General features: G+C 44.5%; 1 protein-coding gene across 4 annotated transcripts in view; it reads right to left on the bottom strand.

Moving 5' to 3' along the window:
* MAPRE2 (microtubule associated protein RP/EB family member 2) overlaps positions 1-19,051 on the bottom strand; it is a 177,888-nt gene that overhangs the window by 21,726 nt on the left and 137,111 nt on the right. The window lies entirely within an intron of this gene.

Genomic DNA, 19,051 nt, shown 5'->3' on the forward strand with positions numbered 1-19,051 from the left:
TGTTTACGGAAAAATGCTCCACCATTTTAGGCCTATGAGGCCCAATGAATTCATAACCAAGAAGCAAATAAAAGCACTCTATCCTTCTTTATACTTGGCTTTATCCTCTGCGGCCAGGGCTCTGGTGGAATTTAGAAATTCTTCTCACACAATCTGCCATATTCTTTCTGCCAAAATCCTAAACAGAGGAGCTAAAAATATGACATTAATACTGTTGACAAGAGCCTCAGAGACAGTAAAGAAACACACGTCACTCAGGAAGCAACCACTCTTCTTCCCTGCTTTGTGAGCACCCCCCAACACACACACACACACACACACACACACACACACACACACACACACCCCGCTTCCTTCTCACTTAATTAAAAAGCCCACAGAGGAGGGGTGGGGATGCAATGGATGCAGGGAGTCAAAAGGAACAAGCTTCTAGTTATAAAATAAATACGTTCCCGGGATGTAATGTACAGCATTAACTATAGTTATTAATACTACAGTTAATAATACTGTATTGCATATTTGAAAGATGCTAAGGGAACCGAACTTAAAAGTTCTCATCACAAGAGGAAAACAACTTGTAACTCTGCAGTGATGGCTGTTAGCTAGGCTTACTGTGATGACCATTTCACAATATACACAAACATTGAGTCCTTAACACTGTACATGTGAAACTAATAAAATGTTATATGTCAAATACACCACAATAAAAACAAACCCAAACCCCAGAGAACAACTGAAACATGACCGAAGCGATCTCGTACCTACACTGATTAATCGTTTGTGGATGAACCTGACATCACTTCCTTATCCCCATTAACTCTGGCAAACAGGTGTTATTGTTTAACTGGGATAATGACCCTGGTTAAAATAAATAATTAGGCCACTGCTGGGGGAGATGGCCTGGGGTGGGACTGATTGAAAAGAGAGAATTCCCACAGGAAGAGGATCTCCCAAGTGACTAAACTAACACCAGAGCTGTCACACTGCGGAACGACTAACAAGCTCCCGTGCAACCCTGCAGACACAAGATCTAACACTTTCCTTCGAAAATGCCTCTACACCTCCAGTGTGTGTGTTCTGTAATCTGCTTGGCCCTAAGGGTGGGGAAAAAAAAAAACATCTCAGTGGCCAGCGTTTTGTCCAAATGGAACCTTAATAGGAGTTTTCTGGGGTACCCTGATTCACGAGATCATTCACAGGTTGGTTCTTTTACTCTCCAATGAGTAGTTCAGAGGCCTCATGGCTTCTGTCCCACCAGGGCAGCCAGTGGCAAAACTGGGCTTTCCCTTTTTGCCACTTTGGTGTTGGCTTCTAGAAGTTGGGTGGCTCCACCTCCAAGCAGCTCGGGGCGGGGCTCCACAGAGCCGAGCCTGAACCTCGTCAGTCCTGCAGGAGGAAGAGCTGGTGGGGACACGGTGCCCTTCCTCTTGCCCAGGGAGGCGGCGGTGAGGAGCAGGGGCGGGCGCCCCGCAGCCTCGGAACAACCCTGGCCCCGCGGCCAGCTCACTGGCAGGACTTCCGCTGCCACCTGGACTTCCTTCTGTCCTACACAGTCAGGAGCAGTCCCTCCTTCTCAGAGCTGGGGAGAGTACCTGGGTGAAGCCGTGGAAAGTTCCTACCCAGGAGCCTGGCACACAATAAACCAGCACACCCTGTTATTATTATTATTACTCAGCAAATGAGGCCTGATTCAACTAATGATGAGAAACCACACAGGCTTCTCACTTCTAGACGCCAGCAAGATAAAAACTAAACTGCTGAAATGATAAGGAAATGAGACTCATTTTTATCTAAAGGAAATCTTTATGAAAACGGGTTTAACGCATAACCCACTGGTGGGCTCCCAGGCCTAGGTTCCTGTCTTGGGAATCAGTAGACCAGAGCCCAAGTCTCTGTGCTCCTTCTGAAACTACCCCGATTCATGCGTTCCTATCACAAATATTTACTGAAGCCTGACTGCATTTCTGGCAAGCTACGGGCACTTGGGATAAAACAGGGAATGAAACACAAAGATGCCAGTCCCTGTGGAATTCACGTTCTAACGGGGGGAATTCGATAACAGACGATAATGTTAATAAATTAGTGGGTGACATGATAAACCAGAAAGTAAATGCCACGGGAGAGGCAGGGCCAGGCAAGAGTAGGGAGTGCCGGGTGGGGCTGGGAGTGTGGCAGTTCTGAACAGAAACTTCAGAAGCCTGGAGTTCAGGATTATCCATCGTGTAGTCCCCTTCAGTCTCAAGCCCTTGCTCAGACCCAGAGGACCTTCCGGAGTCCCTCCAGAAAGACAGGGGTCACAACCCCGCTCCCCTGGCTGGCAGCCCAGTAGGGATGCCAGGAGGTGGGATCCACACTGGGTATGTGTGGGGCTGACCCGGGCTCAAAACCTCCCTCCTCACCTAAGCCGATGTGTGTTTGGAACAGCCCCTTGGTTCCAGCTTCCAGGATCCCTGAAAGGGACATGCCACTTGCAGGAGTCACCTCACTTCTTCAAAGCCCCAGGGGGAAAGTGCAAGCTGAGCAAAGACCCGAAGACCCGGCCTCACCTGGAATGGAGGGAGTTGGGGGTGCTGTGGGAGGAGGGAGCTCAAGATGGACTGGAGGGCGGCCGCCACGGACCTCAGAGGTTACCGCCAGGAGGCCGGCTTTTGTTCTGATGGAGAAGGGCAGCCATGGCAGGGTCCTGGGCGTGACGTGGGTTGCAGGCGGCTCTCTCCGCCTGCTGTGTGGACCACAGACTAGCGGGGCTGAGGGTGCAGAGGCCCAGCTGGGCGGCTACTGCGGCCACCCCTGGTGTGAGCGACGAGTGCCCAAGATGAGTGTGGGTTTGGGAAAGCATTCACAATGCGACAGTTTAGAAAACCCTATGATACATCCTAAAGCACCAAACATCTGGCCATTGATCACAACTTAGGTTTTCCATCATTCAGTTCAGTCACTCAGTTGTGTCCAACTCTCTGTGACCCCATAGACCGCAGCACGCCAGGCCTCCTTGTCCATCACCAACTCCCGGAGTCTACCCAAACTCATGTCCATCGAGTCGGTGATGCCGTCCAACCATCTCATCCTCTGTCGTCCCCTTCTCCCGTCTTCATCGTTAACAGCAACTAAAAGGTCTTCTGGGATCAACAGCATCTGCTTTTGGCTCCACAGGGAGGCAGAAGGACGAGGCAGCGGTGACAAGAGCCATCAATCAGCTGGGGTCCCTCCCGGCCCACTGCTTGGAGCCATCCCACATGTGCAACCGGCTCTGCCCTGGGAGAACGTGCCGGGGGACAATGCCGACAGCCCGGGCCCGAGCCCGAGCCCCAGCCCCAGTGCCCGAGGCCTCCCCGACCGGCGGTCACCGAGAGGGGAGAGCGGGCCTGACTCCGCTGGGCACGTTCAGCCAGCGTGAGCATTCACAAACTGAGTTACTTCTGCCCTGGTTACTGTCCCTGCTGGAGAGGATGTGCTTATTTTTAGCCATCATGTGATTCTCCAGTATTTTCCAGGCTCGGCTTGAGTCACTCCGGTTTCGGAGAAATTTTCAGAGCGGGGCGGTGGGGGGGGTGGGGGGGAAATATGCAGGAACGCCTCTTCTTGAAATGGCTTCAATAGTAGATTCTGACTTTACGTAGTTATTTGAGCATGGTATATATTTCTTTTGATGAGCTGACTTTTCACATTCCTCACATCCTGGTAGAGAATTAAGTGTGCTTTGAAATGCATAAGGTGCCAACCAATTACCATCTTATTCTAACAAGTTCAAATTCTTGTTTTGAAATTGTTCTCAGAGCAATTTCTCTCTAGAAGTAGAGAAGCTCCCTTACCCCTGTGAAAACAACATGCACCAGCATTCCGATAATAATTGAGGGGAACACTCCCTTGCTTGTTTACTGCAGCAAGAAGGAACGCTGATGGCTGAATGAGCCCAGCAACCCGAATCAGCCCACTGAGAGTAAAGACACACGGGCGTCACCATGACAACATCAGTGTCACATGCACTCCTGGCACACATCAATCATTCAAGCCAGAAGCTTACAGACTAAGATGGCCATTCTGGGGAACACAACTACTTATGTTCATCCTTTATGATGTTCAGTCAGAGACCTACTGGCTCCACTGACAAGAACAAATGTTTCAGTTTGTCTTGATGATGGTGGTAAGTTCACTGTGCTCCATTACCACTGTCTTACTGGGACTCTCTTGCAGAGACAGAAGCAGACTGAAGCCACACAGCTGCAAGAGCCCAGGGAGGTGAGAACCAGAGCTGAGCCCCACTCTCATCACCTACTCTCTTCCATTCCAGTTGACTCCTGCTCCAGGTCAATCCTAAAGGAAATCACGCCTGAATTTTCATCGGAAGGGCTGATGCTAAAGCTGAAGCTTCAACACTTTGGCCACCTGATGTGAAGAGCCAACTCACTGGAAAAGACCCTGATGTTGGGAAAGATTGAGGGCAAGAGGATGAGATGGTTGGATGACATCACTGACTACATGGACATGAGTCTGAGCAAAGTCCAAGAGACAGTGAAAGACAAGGAAGCCTGGCGGGCTGTGGTCCATGGGGTCACAAAGAGTTGGACATGAATTAACAACAGCAACCAGGTTTCTGCTTCCACCATCCAATGACCAAGCCAGAAACCTGTGCATCATTCATCCTTGGCTTCCCCTGTCCTTTATGTCTCATATCACATTACCATCAAGTTCTGTTGATTAAACCTCCTTAAGGTCTCTATAACCCACATGGCTATGACTTCTGTTCAGGCCACCCTCCTCTCCTACATGGCTGGCTGCACCAGCTTCTTGGCTGTTGTACTTAAAACCTTTCAATGACTCCCCAGAATCCTCATAACAAACTGTGAACATCTGTGACTACAGAACTTCAGGTGACTGCACCACTGTGCTCTTTATCTCCTGGCATACCCACTCTCCCCGAGAGCATGGATGGGACCTGTGGCTTGCTTCCAACCAACACAATATGGGAAAGGTGATAGAATGCCACTCCCATCACATGGAATCCCATAGGATTCTCTCTCTGACTCTATTTGCTGGCAGGCACACTAGAGACTCACCCTCCTGGCCTTGAAGAAGTCAACCTCCACCACAAGCACCCATGTTGGAGAAGCCCCCAGGGTAAGGAACTGCAGGTGGCCTATGGGAACTAGGAGTAGCTGCCAGCAAGGAAGTGAAGCTTCAGTCCTGCAGCCTCAAGGAAGCTGCCAGCAACACAAGGGAGTCTTCCCCAGTCGAGCCTGTGATTAGACCACAGCCCCAGCAGATGCCTGGACTGCAGCCTGGTGAGAACCAAAGGCAGAGAACAAAGCGAAGCTGTGCCTGGACTTTAGAAGCTGTGACACAATACATGAGTGCTGTTTTAGGCTGCTAAGTTGGTAGCAGTTCTGCAGCAACAGGACATGAATGCTGCCTCTTCACGCATGATACAAGGGCCCTGGCTCACCTCTGCAGCCAGCCTCACACCTCAAAGTCCATATGGAATGACATGCACGTCACTGAATACTGCATGTTCGTTCTTTAAAAGAACATTATTTATTATTTATGGTTGGCTGTGCTGTGTCTTTGGTACTGGCTGCCCGTGGGCTTTCTCTAGTTGCAATGAGCGTGGGCTACTCTCCAGTTGCAGTGCTCCCACTTCTCACTGCAGTAGCTTCTCTTGTTGATAGGCTCTCGGGTGCGCAGGCTCGGAAGCTGTGGCCCCTGGGCTCTAGAGTGCTGGCTCAGTAGTTGTGGCGCAGGGGCTTTAGCTGCCCTGCAGCTTGTGGGATCTTCCCGGATCAGTGACCGAACCCATGTCCCCTACACTGGCAGGCGGATTCTTAACCACTGAGCCAACAGGGAAGTCTGAGCATGCTCTCTTTTGACTGCAACATTCTATTCTGTTTGCAAGGCTCTCTTCCATACCCTTCACCTGGCTAACTCCTACTCATTCGCTAAGTCTTAGTCAAACCTCACGTCTTCCAAGAAGCTTTCCTAGAGTACGCTAGGTCAGCTCACGTGGTCGTCTTCCTACACACCCTCACTGCACTTACCTCACTTTAATGCTGTTGTCTATTTAGTGCCAGACTTCCTCATAGGCTGTAACTTCCTGATTCCCTGTCTATTTCCAGAACCTCTCACGGTGCCTTAAATAGCTGTTGCAAGACCGAACGAGAATTCAAGTAAAGTTTTCACAAAAGGGCAAGGAAGCCAACAAAAAGAAACTGTTGTTTAAGAACTATTTTCTGAGCTCCTGTGCAGTGCGCTACGCCATTTTCAGGGGCTGCTCAAGTGATGGAGATGACTGGGGAAAACGTCCAGACAGCCACGTGCTGGCGTAAATGCTGCATTTTCCTTGATCCACAGGGACACCGCAGTGATTCAGTTTAAATCAATTCAACAAATACTATGTGAGAACCTTCTATGTGTCAAGCAATGTGGAAACAACGATTGAACAAGACAGAATGGGTTGATAGTTTGGTTCACCCAATTCCAGGGGGATCGAGAGAATTCTTCAGGTCAAAACTGTCTTCAGTTCCCGCCCAACGTACCAAGGGTCAAAGAAAGGCACCAGTGATGAAGAAAAATAGGCTCACTGGTAACTCGTGATATTCTGCTCATGGAAACAAACAAATGCTAAGTCACTGCCTTTTGAGGTTTGACAAACTTTCCTGTGAGGCTGAGAAGCCAAGCGCCAAGTTGTTATACCCAAGGAGAGAAAAGGGATGATCCATCACAGAAACGTGTGGGTCTGAGTTCCAGAACTGATGAATATTTCAGCACGTACAGGGGGCAGCTGTGTAAGAATGGCCCAATGCTGGTGATGAAAGGACCCAGTACTGTTGAAAATGGGGCCAGGACAGACCTCCCTGGTTGGTCCAGTGGTTAAGACTCTGCACCTCCACTGCAGGGGGGTATGGATTTGATTCCTGGTAGGGGAACTAAGATCCCACAAGCTGTGTTACACAGCCGAAAACAGAAAAGGGCCAGGATGATCTGTTTCCCAGGTGAAGATGGGGGGACAATGGATGCCCTCCCCTCCTCCTGCCAAGTCCCATGTAAGGGACTGAAATTTGTGCTGAAATTTGTGCCGGTTTTGTCCAAGGGGCTTACTCTTCACTTTGAAATCACCCAGATCACCTACTCAGAGAATGCTCTGAATTGAAGAATTAAGAAATCAGAGATCAGTAATCCCATGAACCTAGGGCTCGGTTTTCTGGACTTTATATACATTTCTGCTTTGGAGTTGACAGGAGGTCTGGAACAAGCAGCCGAATGTTTCGTGCATTTACAAGCATATATAAAATATAGTGACTCTCATCCCAGAGCCTATTCCAAGGATACACGGGAATGCTTTTGAACTTTTAAAAATGATAGCTGCTTAAAAACATAAACGCCATTCAAATAGAACAGCATGTGCTCTGTTTCAAGCCTTTACAACACAGGAGGGCCTTTTATTTCCTCCACTAACTATGCAATTTCCGTTTGGTTTGTGAAATTTTACTGCAGTTCAGTTCATGTGGGAAGAAGAGAAGAACGTAAGACAAGACCGTACCCGTGATATTTGCGTGTGCACGTGCTAAGTCACTTCAGTCATGTCCAACTCTTTGTGACCCCACGGACCGTAGCCCGCCAAGCTTCTCTGTCCATGGGATTCTCCAGGCAAGAACACTGGATTGGGTTGCCATGCCCTTCTCCAGGGGATCTTCCTGACCCAGGGATTGAACTCGCATCTCTTAAGTCTCCTACATTGTCGGGCGGGTTCTTTACCACTAGCGCCACCTGGGAAGCCACCAAGAATATTGGAGTGGGTAGCCATTCCCTTCTCCAGGGGATCTTCCTGACCCAGGGATTGAACTCGCATCTCTTAAGTCTCCTACATTGTCGGGCGGGTTCTTTACCACTAGCGCCACCTGGGAAGCCACCAAGAATATTGGAGTGGGTAGCCATTCCCTTCTCCAGGGGATCTTCCCAACCCAGGGACTGAACGCAGGTCTCCTACGCTGCAGGCAGATTCTGTACTATCTGAGCCACCAGAGAAAGATATTTGAGAGGCAATATAACAACACAGTGGTTAAAGAGCACTAGACTCTGGAACCACAGGGCTCGCAGTTTCCAGTGTGTGACGCTGACAAGTTATTGAACATCTCTGTGCCTCAGTTTTCTCAACTCTAAAACAGGGGTGGGATGGGACTGTCTACTGTTTAGGACTGCTGTGAACCTCCACTGAGCTCATACAGGTTAAGTGTTTAGAACACTAGTGGGCAAATGCCCACCAGCATGTATTCAATACTTACTCCCTCTATATCTGATGTAAAGAGCTGATTCATTGGAAAACACTGATGCTGCGAAAGACTGAAGGCAAGAGGAAGAGGGGGAGGCAGAGGATGAGACGGTTAGATATCATGACTGACTCAATGGACCTTAATTTGAGCAAACTCTGAGACAGAGAGAGAGGACAGGGAAGCTTGGTGCACTGCAGTCCATGGGGTCACAAAGAGTCAGACTTAGTGACTGAACAACAACAGTATTTTACACATTTTCCCTTTCCCTAACTTTCATTAAAAATTCACAGTAGATTTCAAAAAAAACCCAACCTATGATATACTTTGATTCCAAGAAGCCAAAATAATTAAAACTTATAAACTGAACTAGTAAGTCATCTGTCAAATATGCAATCTCCTGAAACAAACACATTAGGATAGACATGGAAGACGTACATCTCTTCCAAGGAAGAAGCCCCAGCCTCTTCCACAGACACTGCCAGAAGAGTCCTCTCTGAGGCTCCTGAATTCTTCACGACTCTCTGTTCCCCTCTGTGCCCAATATTCCAAACTCGCAGATATTCAGTATCCCGCAAGGCAGAGTGCTGCTTGTATTTTATGCTGTGGTTTTATCACCGTTACAGATAGAGAAACACAGTTTTAACTACACTTTGAGGAGAAAAGTATCCTGACATCTATCTTATATACTTCACATATGATAGATGTGTAACTGGAGGAGCAAAGCCACCATTACTCCCACTCTCCTTCCAGGGAGTAGGGAATGTCCTTTAAGAATCGAATTAATTGGACCACTGTAATTTCCCCCCACACTTTCTCCAGGCCTGAGTGTGGCTAAAGGAGCAGCCATTAATTGGTGTGCACCGTAGGGGATGATTTCCCAATGCAAACCGGCCAAGGGCGTGCCATGCTGATGGAGGGCAGGGACTGAGTGAAAGATACATTGTTCATATAATAGGGAGAAGTGCTAACACCCATTTTAAAAGAAGTCTTGCTAATTACAGGACCGGTAAGAAAAATGCAATTCTTCCTTGTTATGAGTTGATATTGCATGATTTTTTAAAATTAACATTTGATCCTTGAAGTAGGTATGTGGATAACAGAGTACGTGGTTAGTGACTGGGGTATGTGGGACAGCAGTGTCAGGCAGATACACACTGGGAAGTTGTAAGAATAAACAGGCATGACTCCTTTTGATGGAGAGACTATGAAGGGACAAGAAAGGTGATGCTGCCTGTTTTTATGCTAAGGGGGTTCTAGGGAGTAAATGCCATTATGGGCTGTTTTAGTCTAAAGAGAAGATATGAAAAATATGCATTTCTTGGAAGTGAATGATGACTCTGGGGTTGAGACCAACATTTGTATTTAAAGAGTGGTATTTCTCAAAAAGTAAATGAAGCCTTACATCATGGCAATAATAAGGAAAAAGGTCTTGTATAAGGGTACAGCCCTGAGTCAAGGTTAGGACTCCTGAGTGGAATTTAGCTTCTTGAGTACTTTTTACTTGGACTCTTGAATTAAAGTCTGTTAAATAAGAAACATCAACACTCAACAGAGCAATAAAACAAAATCCAGAGTCTCTAGGACATAACATCACAATGTCTAGGGTACAGTCCAAAATTACTCAACATATGAAGAGTCAAGAAATGGTGGATATATCAGACAAAAACTTTAAAGCAGCTTTCATGACCATGCCCATCAAGTAAAGTATGCTTATAATAAATGAAAGACAGGCACTCTCAACAGGAAAATTTAAAAAAAATTAAAACTGAAAGAAACAGTTGATATATAAAAAATGCTCAGCAGTAGATGGAGATGACAGAGAAAGAAGAGGGTCAACCTGAAGATATATTAATAGAAACCATCTAAAGAATAGAGAGAATACTGGAAAAAAATGAACAGAGCCTCAGGGACCTGAGGGATAATAGCTGAAGCTCTAGTACATGGAAGAATGAAGTTCCAGAAATATAGGATACAGAGAATGAAGCTGAAAAAATACTAAAAAAAAAAAATGCTGAAAATCTCCCCAACATGGTAAAAGACATTTGCTTAGAGACTTAAGAAGTTTAATGAACTCCAAAATAAGATAAATTCAAAGAGAACTTTGATTAGGCACATCACAGCCACGCTACTGAAACCCACAGACAAAGAAATCTTAACTGCATCCAGAGAAAACAGCCTATCGCTAGAGGGGAAGGTGATCAGAGTGAGCACACATTTCTGGCCACAGAAAGTGGAAAGACGTTTTTAATGGGAGAGGGTGCGCAGTCACTACAGTCGCGTCCGACTGTTTGTGACCCAATGAACCAGAGCCCTCCAGGCTCCTCTGTCCATGGGATTCTCCAAGCAAGAATACTGGAGTGGGTTGTCATGCCCTCCTCCAGGGGATCTTCCCCACCCAGGAACTGAACCCACGTCTCCTACATTGCAGGCAGATTCTTTACTGCTGAGCCACTGGGGAAGCCCTAATGGGAGAGAGGGAGGAATAAAAGATCAGTTTGAATTCTTTATCTGGGAAATATCCTTCAAGAATGAGGGTGAAGTAAAGCCATTCACAGAAAAAGGAAAACTAAAAGAATCTGATGTCATTGTACCTGCTTTACAAGATATAACTTCTTTTTCTCTTTTAAAGTTATTGGGTCTGAAGAGAAATGAAAGTAGGGAACTCAGATGTTCAGGAATGAATGAAGAACACTGGAAATAGTAAAAATATGAAAAATAAATTTTTTCTCTTAATGTCTTTAAAATTCATATGACTGCTTAAAGCAGCCCTGCCTAATAGGAGCCATGGAAGTAAACTGCTTCTAGTAGCCACATTAAAAAAATCTTGAAATTAACTTTTAATACATGTCGAAGATACACAATATATGCAAGTTATCACTTCTACCTGTAATCAATATAAAAATTATTAAGCTAGTTTTATATTTTTCCCATACCAAGTCTTCTAAATTCAGTATGCATTTTATACATACAGCACATTTCAATGCGGAATAAGCACACTGCAAGTGCTCAAAAGCCACTGTATAATACAGCACTGATTTAAAACAAAGGTTATAACATTGTTTTGTGGTGTTTATAATGTACGTATGTTTATAGTATAATATGTATGATAAGCAAAACAAAGAAGACTGGAGGAAAGGGTTGTCAGGCTTCCACATTTTACATGAAATGGTATAAAGTACACTGAAAAGGCAAGAATATATATGGTAATCCTTAAAGCAACTACTGAAAAAAATTAATGCAAAGAGATACTGTTAAAAAGGCAATAGATAAAATAAGATGAAATACTAAAAAATTTTTTTTAAATTCAGAAGACAACAGGGAAAGAGAAACATAAAAAAAACAGAGGGGACAAGCAGAAAACAAATGATAATACGGTAGCTCTAACTCCAGCCAAATCAATAAGGACATTAACAATGGACTGTAACTCCAATGTCCACAGACTACCAGAACGAACAGAAAATGCAAGACCCAATTACATGCTGTTTTTAAGAAACATACTTTAAATATCAAGACAAAGATAGGTGGAGATTTACTGTATGGAGAAAGATACACCTGCAAACAGTAAGCATAGAAAGTCGGAGTGGCTATATTATATCAGATAAAATAAGACTTTAAAACAGAGATATCTTTTACCAAAGACAAAGAGGGGCACCTCATAAAATACAAAGCTCAATTCATCAGGATGACTCAACAATCAGAAATTTCTATGAACCTAACCACAGAGCCCTAAACACAGGAAACAAAAATTGCTAGAATTAAAGAGCTGCTGCTGTTTAGTAGCTAAGTTGTGTCTGACTGTAAACCCGTGAACTGTAGCCCTCCAGGCTCCTCTGTCCACGGGATTTCCCAGGCAAGAACACTGGAGTGGCTTGCCGTTTCCTCTTTCAGGGGATCTTCCCAACTCAGGGATTAAGCCCATGTCTCCTGCATTGGTAGCTGAATTCTTTACCACTGAGCCACCTGGGAAGCCCAGAATTAAAAGGACACATGGATGATTTCATAATTAATGTTAATGCTCTCTGTAGCAATTGTGAGAACTTGATAACTAAAAAAGAAAAAGCAGTAAAAACATAGATGATCTGAATAACACAATCTACTATCTTGATATTGATATTTCTAACACCATACAACCAACAACTGCAGAATGCATATTCTTTTCAAGTGACAATGACCAAGACAGACCACCTTCTGGGCCAGAAAATCAAGATCAGAACAAGGATTTTAAAAAACCTCTGTAAACTGCTACATTTCACTGCTCCTCTTAAAACACATAAAACAAACTTTGTGGGAAAGTAAAAGCAATTCTTCTTTACCCAATGGTGATCGGTGATGCTTACTTAGATTACAGGTACTCAAAAAATATGCAAACATAGTTATGTAAATAAACACAATCACTTGTTAAGGTTGTATCAACAGCCTTCAAGAACCTCAAATTAAAGATAACTGAGAGTGAGAATATTCAAATACTCAATATAGTTTCTGAAAAATGCTGTTTGGATTTATTTACATCTCCATTTAGGAATTTAATTATGATCATTCAAATGCTTTATTCTATTCTATGTCTTATGTTGCTTCCTTTTTGAAATCATTTTTCTAGTATTTCTGTTTAATCTTATTTTGAGGCTTGAATGCTAAACTCCCTAAGGAAAAGAGAAAGCTCAGAATCAATTTCCATAGCAACTCTAAATCCATCACACTATATTTGTATATGGGAGTTTGATTTAAGTACATTAATATATGTGGATTTGCAACATGTCTAAGCTGTGGTTGCTATAGGAACCGCAACTTCAAATTTCCTTTTAAGTTTAGTAAGTGCTCACACATAAAAACTGATCCTCCTGACAGATATCTCAAGTTGCAGATATGGCTCACAGCAATAAATTTATAAACATGACTCACGATGATATATGTACTTAATAGAGATCTGTCATTAAGAAAATGTGCATTTTAATACATGCTCCTAGTTGGTAGATCAAAAGCAATTCAAGATGCAATTTCTCAGGATGGAGATAGAATAAGACGTTGCCAGGCAGCCATTCATCCTTAGCAAAAGCCTGTGCCATGCTGAAGCTTTCTATAGCCTAGCTAAGTCACCCAAACACACACAGGCACCAACAAGCTCTATAGCTTCTCTGAATCCACAGACTATCCTGTTGTCTGTACTGAAATGGCAAAAAAAATCTGGCACATTCTCACAGAGACAGAACGCACGGAGCATCTGTAGTGCATCTATTTTGTACACAAGCAAATAACCTATGGTGCATGGGTGTATAAGTACTCTGTATGATGCAAAAACACCATTTCTTTCTTCCCATGTAGACAGTCCTTTCTTAATTATCAGTGTGGATAATCCATCCCATGATCACTTTTCCAATTCTAACATGGCCTCTTTGCCATGAGGCTCACTGTGGTTCCCACATACTGCCCTTCATGCATGATAGTCAGGATCGGCAGGTTAGCTTTAATATTAGTTTTGGTTCAGTTCAGTTGAGTTGCTCAGTCGTGTCCGACTCTTTGCGACCCCATGAATCGCAGCACGCCAGGCCTCCCTGTCCATCACCAACTCCCGGAGTTTACTCAAACTCATGCCCATCGAGTCGGTGATGCCATCCAACCATCTCACCCTCTGTCATCCCTTCTCCTCCTGCCCTCAATCCCTCCCAGCATCAGGGTCTTTTCCAATGAGTCAACTCTTTGGATGAGGTGGCCAAAGTACTGGAGTTTCAGCTTCACCATCAGTCCTTCCAATGAACACCCAGGACTGGTCTCCTTTAGGATGGAAGTGTTTGGTCCATTGCAAAATGGACCAAATATTTCAAAGCCAAAGTGAAAAAAAATAATTAAAGACCATTTCCTATTTTCAATTATACCAGACATTGTTTGTTTTCACTAATGCAGATAATTAAGAAATGACTGAGGCTTAGAGGTGGAAACAAATTACTTCCCAGTGTTACTAACCTGGCATCACTGTGAAATAACTCATGTAGGTAGGTGAACTTCCCAGACAGCTGGGGGCCCTCACCTCATCAAGCAGTTTAATTTGTCTTAATTTTTTTTTTTTCTTTTTGGCCATGCAGCACAGCGTGTGGGATCTCAGCTCCCTGATCAGGGACTGAACATGGGCCATGGTAGTGAAAGCCCAGAATCCCAACCATTAGGCCACCAGGGAACTCCTTGTCTTACATTTTGGATGGACAAAATCAGACTTATGTACGAGGATGGCTTTGAATGGCTTTAGACAGGAGGCAGAGAGGCCAGTTTAGAGACTATAAACAGTTTATGGGAGAGATGATTATCAAGAGAAAATTAAAATCTTAAGAATTAGAATGGAACTCTGAGTGTTATCAACCAGTACATGCTGGTATCGTGTGGATCCTGAGGACGACTAAGACACATGGCACGCTGTGATTCAGCAATAAATATCTCAGGCTGCTGGACCACTGATAACATTTTGTTAACTTTTTTTTTTTTTTTGTCTCTTCTTTTACCAATATTCATACTTTCTATTGCTATCACTGTACCCCTTGCCCTACTAAGGTACAGCGAGGAAAGCTGAGAGCCAAAAAATTGATGCTTTTGAACTGTGGTGTTGGGGAAGACTCTTGAGAGTCCCTTGGACTGCAAGGAGATCCAACTAGTCCATCCTAGAGGAGATCAGTCCTGGGTGTTCATTGGAAGGACTGATGCTGAAGCTGAAACTCCAATACTTTGGCTACCTCATGTGAGGAGTTGACTCATTGGAAAAGACCCTGATGCTGGGAGGGATTGGGGGCAGGAGGAGAAGGGGACGATGGAGGATGAGATGGCTGGATGGCATCACCGACTTGATGGGCATGAGTTTGTGTAAACTCCAGGAGTTGGTGATGGACAGGGAGGCCTGGAGTGCCGCAGTTCATGGGGTCGCCAAGAGTCGGACACGACTGAGCGACTGAACTGAACTGAACTGAATGAGGTTCTGAGAAACCATACCCCCATGTTTGTTATAATTCTATCCAAATTAAGAAAGAGCAAATAACGTGGATCAAGAAATACAAATTTCCAGTTATAAAGTAAATAAGGCATGAGGTTATAAAACACAGCACAAGGAATATAGTCATGAATATTGTATTAACTTTGTATGGTTCAGATGGTAATTAGAATCCCTGTGGTCATCACTTTGCAGTGTATACAAATGACAAGTCTCTATATTACACACCTGAAACTAATATAGTGTTGTATGTCAGTTTGAAAAAAAAACAAAAATCAAATAAATAAACGTAAAAGAAAGAGCAAATAGGCTCTGGGTAAGTATTCTAGGAACTCTCCCTTTCTAAAGTATATGAATTTGATAGCACAGATTCTATACCTATTCTGACTTTTAGAATATTCTGGCTTACAGTTTCTTGGCTGCTTTCCCAAGAGTTGGATACATGACCCCTGGGGGGGGAAACGCACTCTCACTGTATTTATAGGCATCTTTCTCCTATGATAGCTTTTAAAACAACGTTCTACCTGTGATGGTGATGTATACATGTGACGTATTCCCGGGCTATCATTTTTTCAGTGTAGATTTACTACCCCACCGTGTCCAAGAGTCAGGACACGGTTCATAAAAAAGGGGACGGCTGGTCTGACTCCCGGAAACATCCTTTCTCCTTGATTAGGACCAGAGAGATAAATGCAGTCAAGGCATCAGGAACATAAGCCTGAAGAATACTGCCTTCCCAAATATGAGAAACCAAGTTTATCATCTGTTTCCTGAGCTTTGTCACCCAAGAAGTTAAGCTCTGGAAACAATATTATTTCTCTTCCAGGTTCATGGACATTCTTTCTATCGAAATGGCACAAGGTTCTCTGTGGCTTTTGTGAAAGACAGATGAGGGAGTTCCTGGAAAGCAAGGCCAAGGCAGAACAAGGACAGTTCTTTTCGGGGGGGGCGGGTAGGGGGTTGGTGCCAGTTTAAGGACACGTTATGATTGCAGAAGAAAAATGTTTTGAGGCCTGTCCAGGTCTACTGCTGAAAACTTGAAAAAGTAGCAGCTGTGTTTCAAGATGAATTGGTACGTCATTAGCAGTTGCAGAAAAAGGGCCAGAGGTCAGAGCTACCAGCAGCTCTTGGCTTTCACACCTCCTTGTCCCCCCAACTTCATCTGCCTGTGTCTCCCCGGCTCCGCAGGAGACATAGCACTCCCCTTCCCAATTCTGGTCCGAGAAGAATGACAGCCTCTGATCAAAGCTGAAGGCCAATTTAAACCGCCATACATTTTGGTTCCCCAGTTTCCCTGTGGCTCCATTTTTACCCAACCTCTTCTAGCACTTCTGTCCCCCCAAAAGGTAAACACATTCCCTTTCCTCTCCAAACCTCTTTCAATGGCCCTGACCCCATTTTTTTCCCTCCAGCCTCAGAGTCACGCTCCACCTGTTTCCCCTCTTGGGTCCTACTATTCCTTCTCACAGAATTTTTCTTCCGTCTTACAAATCAGCTCCTTGTGCCTTGCCCGAAAAGCAAGCAAAATCATATCCAGGACAATATCATTCTCCCCCCCCCTTGTCTAACTTTCTAAAGCATCTGTCAGCTCTTCCCCATCAAAATGGGGGAACATACCATCACAATGTTTTTATTTTCCTCCACCTTTTTCCTGACCTTTTGGTGAAGGCAGAATCTCCTCTCCCCCCATCACTTTCACAGCTGTGTATAACACCCTTGGTAAGCAGCTGCCATCGAGGTGGATGGACTCAGCATTTCAACAGACCAATTTTGCTCAAGGACAATTAATCACCTCCCAGGAGCCAGATATCCTCAGCCTATTTTCAGCCTTCATCCTATTTGAGCTCTCTGCAATTAACACTCAGCGCTGTTGGTGGTCCCTCTTCCTAGAAATGTCCTACTCTGATATTGAGCTGTTTTTTCCCCTGAGGTTCCTTTTCTCAGTTTCCTCTGGTTTTCTTCTTGCCCGTAAGTATATGTGTTCCCAAAGATCCGCGCTTCGTTTATTTATTTACGGCTGCGTTGGGTCTTCGTTGGTGCGCTGAGCAAGGGCTTCGTTGTGGTGCTCGGGTTTCCCATTGCAGGCTCAGATGGTAAAGCGATTGCCTACAATGAGGGAGACCCGGGTTTGATCTCTGAGTCAGGAAGATCCTCTGGAGAAGGCAATGGCAACCCACCCATTGCCATTGCCCACTCAGTAGTCTTGCCTGGAAAATCCCATGGATGGAGGAGCGTGGTAGGCTACAGTCCACGGGGTCGGAAAGAGTTGGACACGACTGAGCGACTTCACTTCCATGTTTCTCTTGTTGCAGAGCATAGGCCTTGGCCCACGGGTTCTGTAGCTGTGGTGCACAGGCTTAGGTACTTGGAGGCATGTGGGATCTTCCTGGACTAGGGATCGAATCCATGTCTCCTGCCCTGGCAGGTGGATTCTTAACCACTGGACCACCAGGGAAGTCTCTTGTCTTTTTTTTTTTTTTTAAGCTTATTTAATTCTATGGCTTCAAAGTTGGGATTTTTATGCTGTCTCAATTTCCTTCCTTCAATTCCTTTAACCCATTCCTGGACCCACCACTCCACTAAGAGACCCCCAAGTTGAAACCTCCAACAGACTCTCCAAGTCCTCAGTGTACTTGACTCAACAGGTTTAGACACTGATAACTGTTCTGCTCCCCTGACACGTTATTCCCTCATTTCTTTGCATCTTTCTGGCATCTTCCCTGCTCCCAGGTGAGTCCCTCCTTTTCTACCCAAACATTAGATGTTCAAGTTCCTCAGGGACTCCCCCTTTCTCACTCGGGAATAACTCCCACCCTCAATTACCTGGATGTGGGAGACTCACCAATATTTATCTCTAGCTGACACTTCCTTGAGTTCCAGATACCTGTATGCATTGTTTACTACTGCATGCGTTCATGCTCAGTTGCTAAGTTGTATCCACCTCTTTGTGACTCCATGGACTGTAGCCCCCCAGGTTCCTCTGTCCATGTGATTTTCCAGGCAAGAATATTGGAGTGGGTTGCCATTTTCTTCTCTAGGAGATCTTCCCGACCCAGGGATTGAACCTGTGTCTCATCCATCTCCTGAATTGGCATGCGGATTCTTTACCACTGAGCCATCTGGGAAGTCTTATTATAACCGTTTTTAATCATTCTGATTAGAGATTGGGCATAAATAAGGAATTTGTGTTCTGACAAAATGAAGGTTACTGAATTAACAAGTGTAAATGCTGGTTTTCAAAGCACATGGTTTCTGAGGATTTCATTGTATAACTGTCCAGTACCATAGTTGGTGTTTATAATAATGACCCTCATTTAACAGGAACACATTCTGCTTGGTTTTGTTTTTTTAAGGCAGGCATGTTTGTAACATATTTTAGAAAGATTTTTCTCTAGAAGAGTTAAAACATTTTTTAAAGTTCCAGGTATTAGTGACTTCACTTTTGGACAAAGTTGGCTAAGTGAGGTCTTACTGAACATGGTCCCATAAACATTGGCACTGTCCACACAGGAGACAGGATGGATTTTTCATGAATTTCCTCTGAAGGATTATAGATGATGATCCACATTTAAAAGTGTTAGCAAGTTTATATTCTAGACTCTACTGGCAGCAATTAAACAATAAAAATATGTCAAAATCTAATCAGATTACTTGAAATTTCTCAAAAAAAAAAAAGAAGGAAAATGCAGCCTTTCCCCGAAGTTGTATAGCTTCAGTGACATCAGTGAATAGCTCTGCCTTTTTAATAGTTTAAATCCTGATTGTTAGACTTATTACTAGGAAGATAAATGTGGTCAAACAGACAACAATAAAAATCATC

The sequence above is a fragment of the Dama dama genome, chromosome 27, assembly GCF_033118175.1.
Source record: "Dama dama isolate Ldn47 chromosome 27, ASM3311817v1, whole genome shotgun sequence".
Taxonomy (NCBI): Eukaryota; Metazoa; Chordata; class Mammalia; order Artiodactyla; family Cervidae; genus Dama; species Dama dama.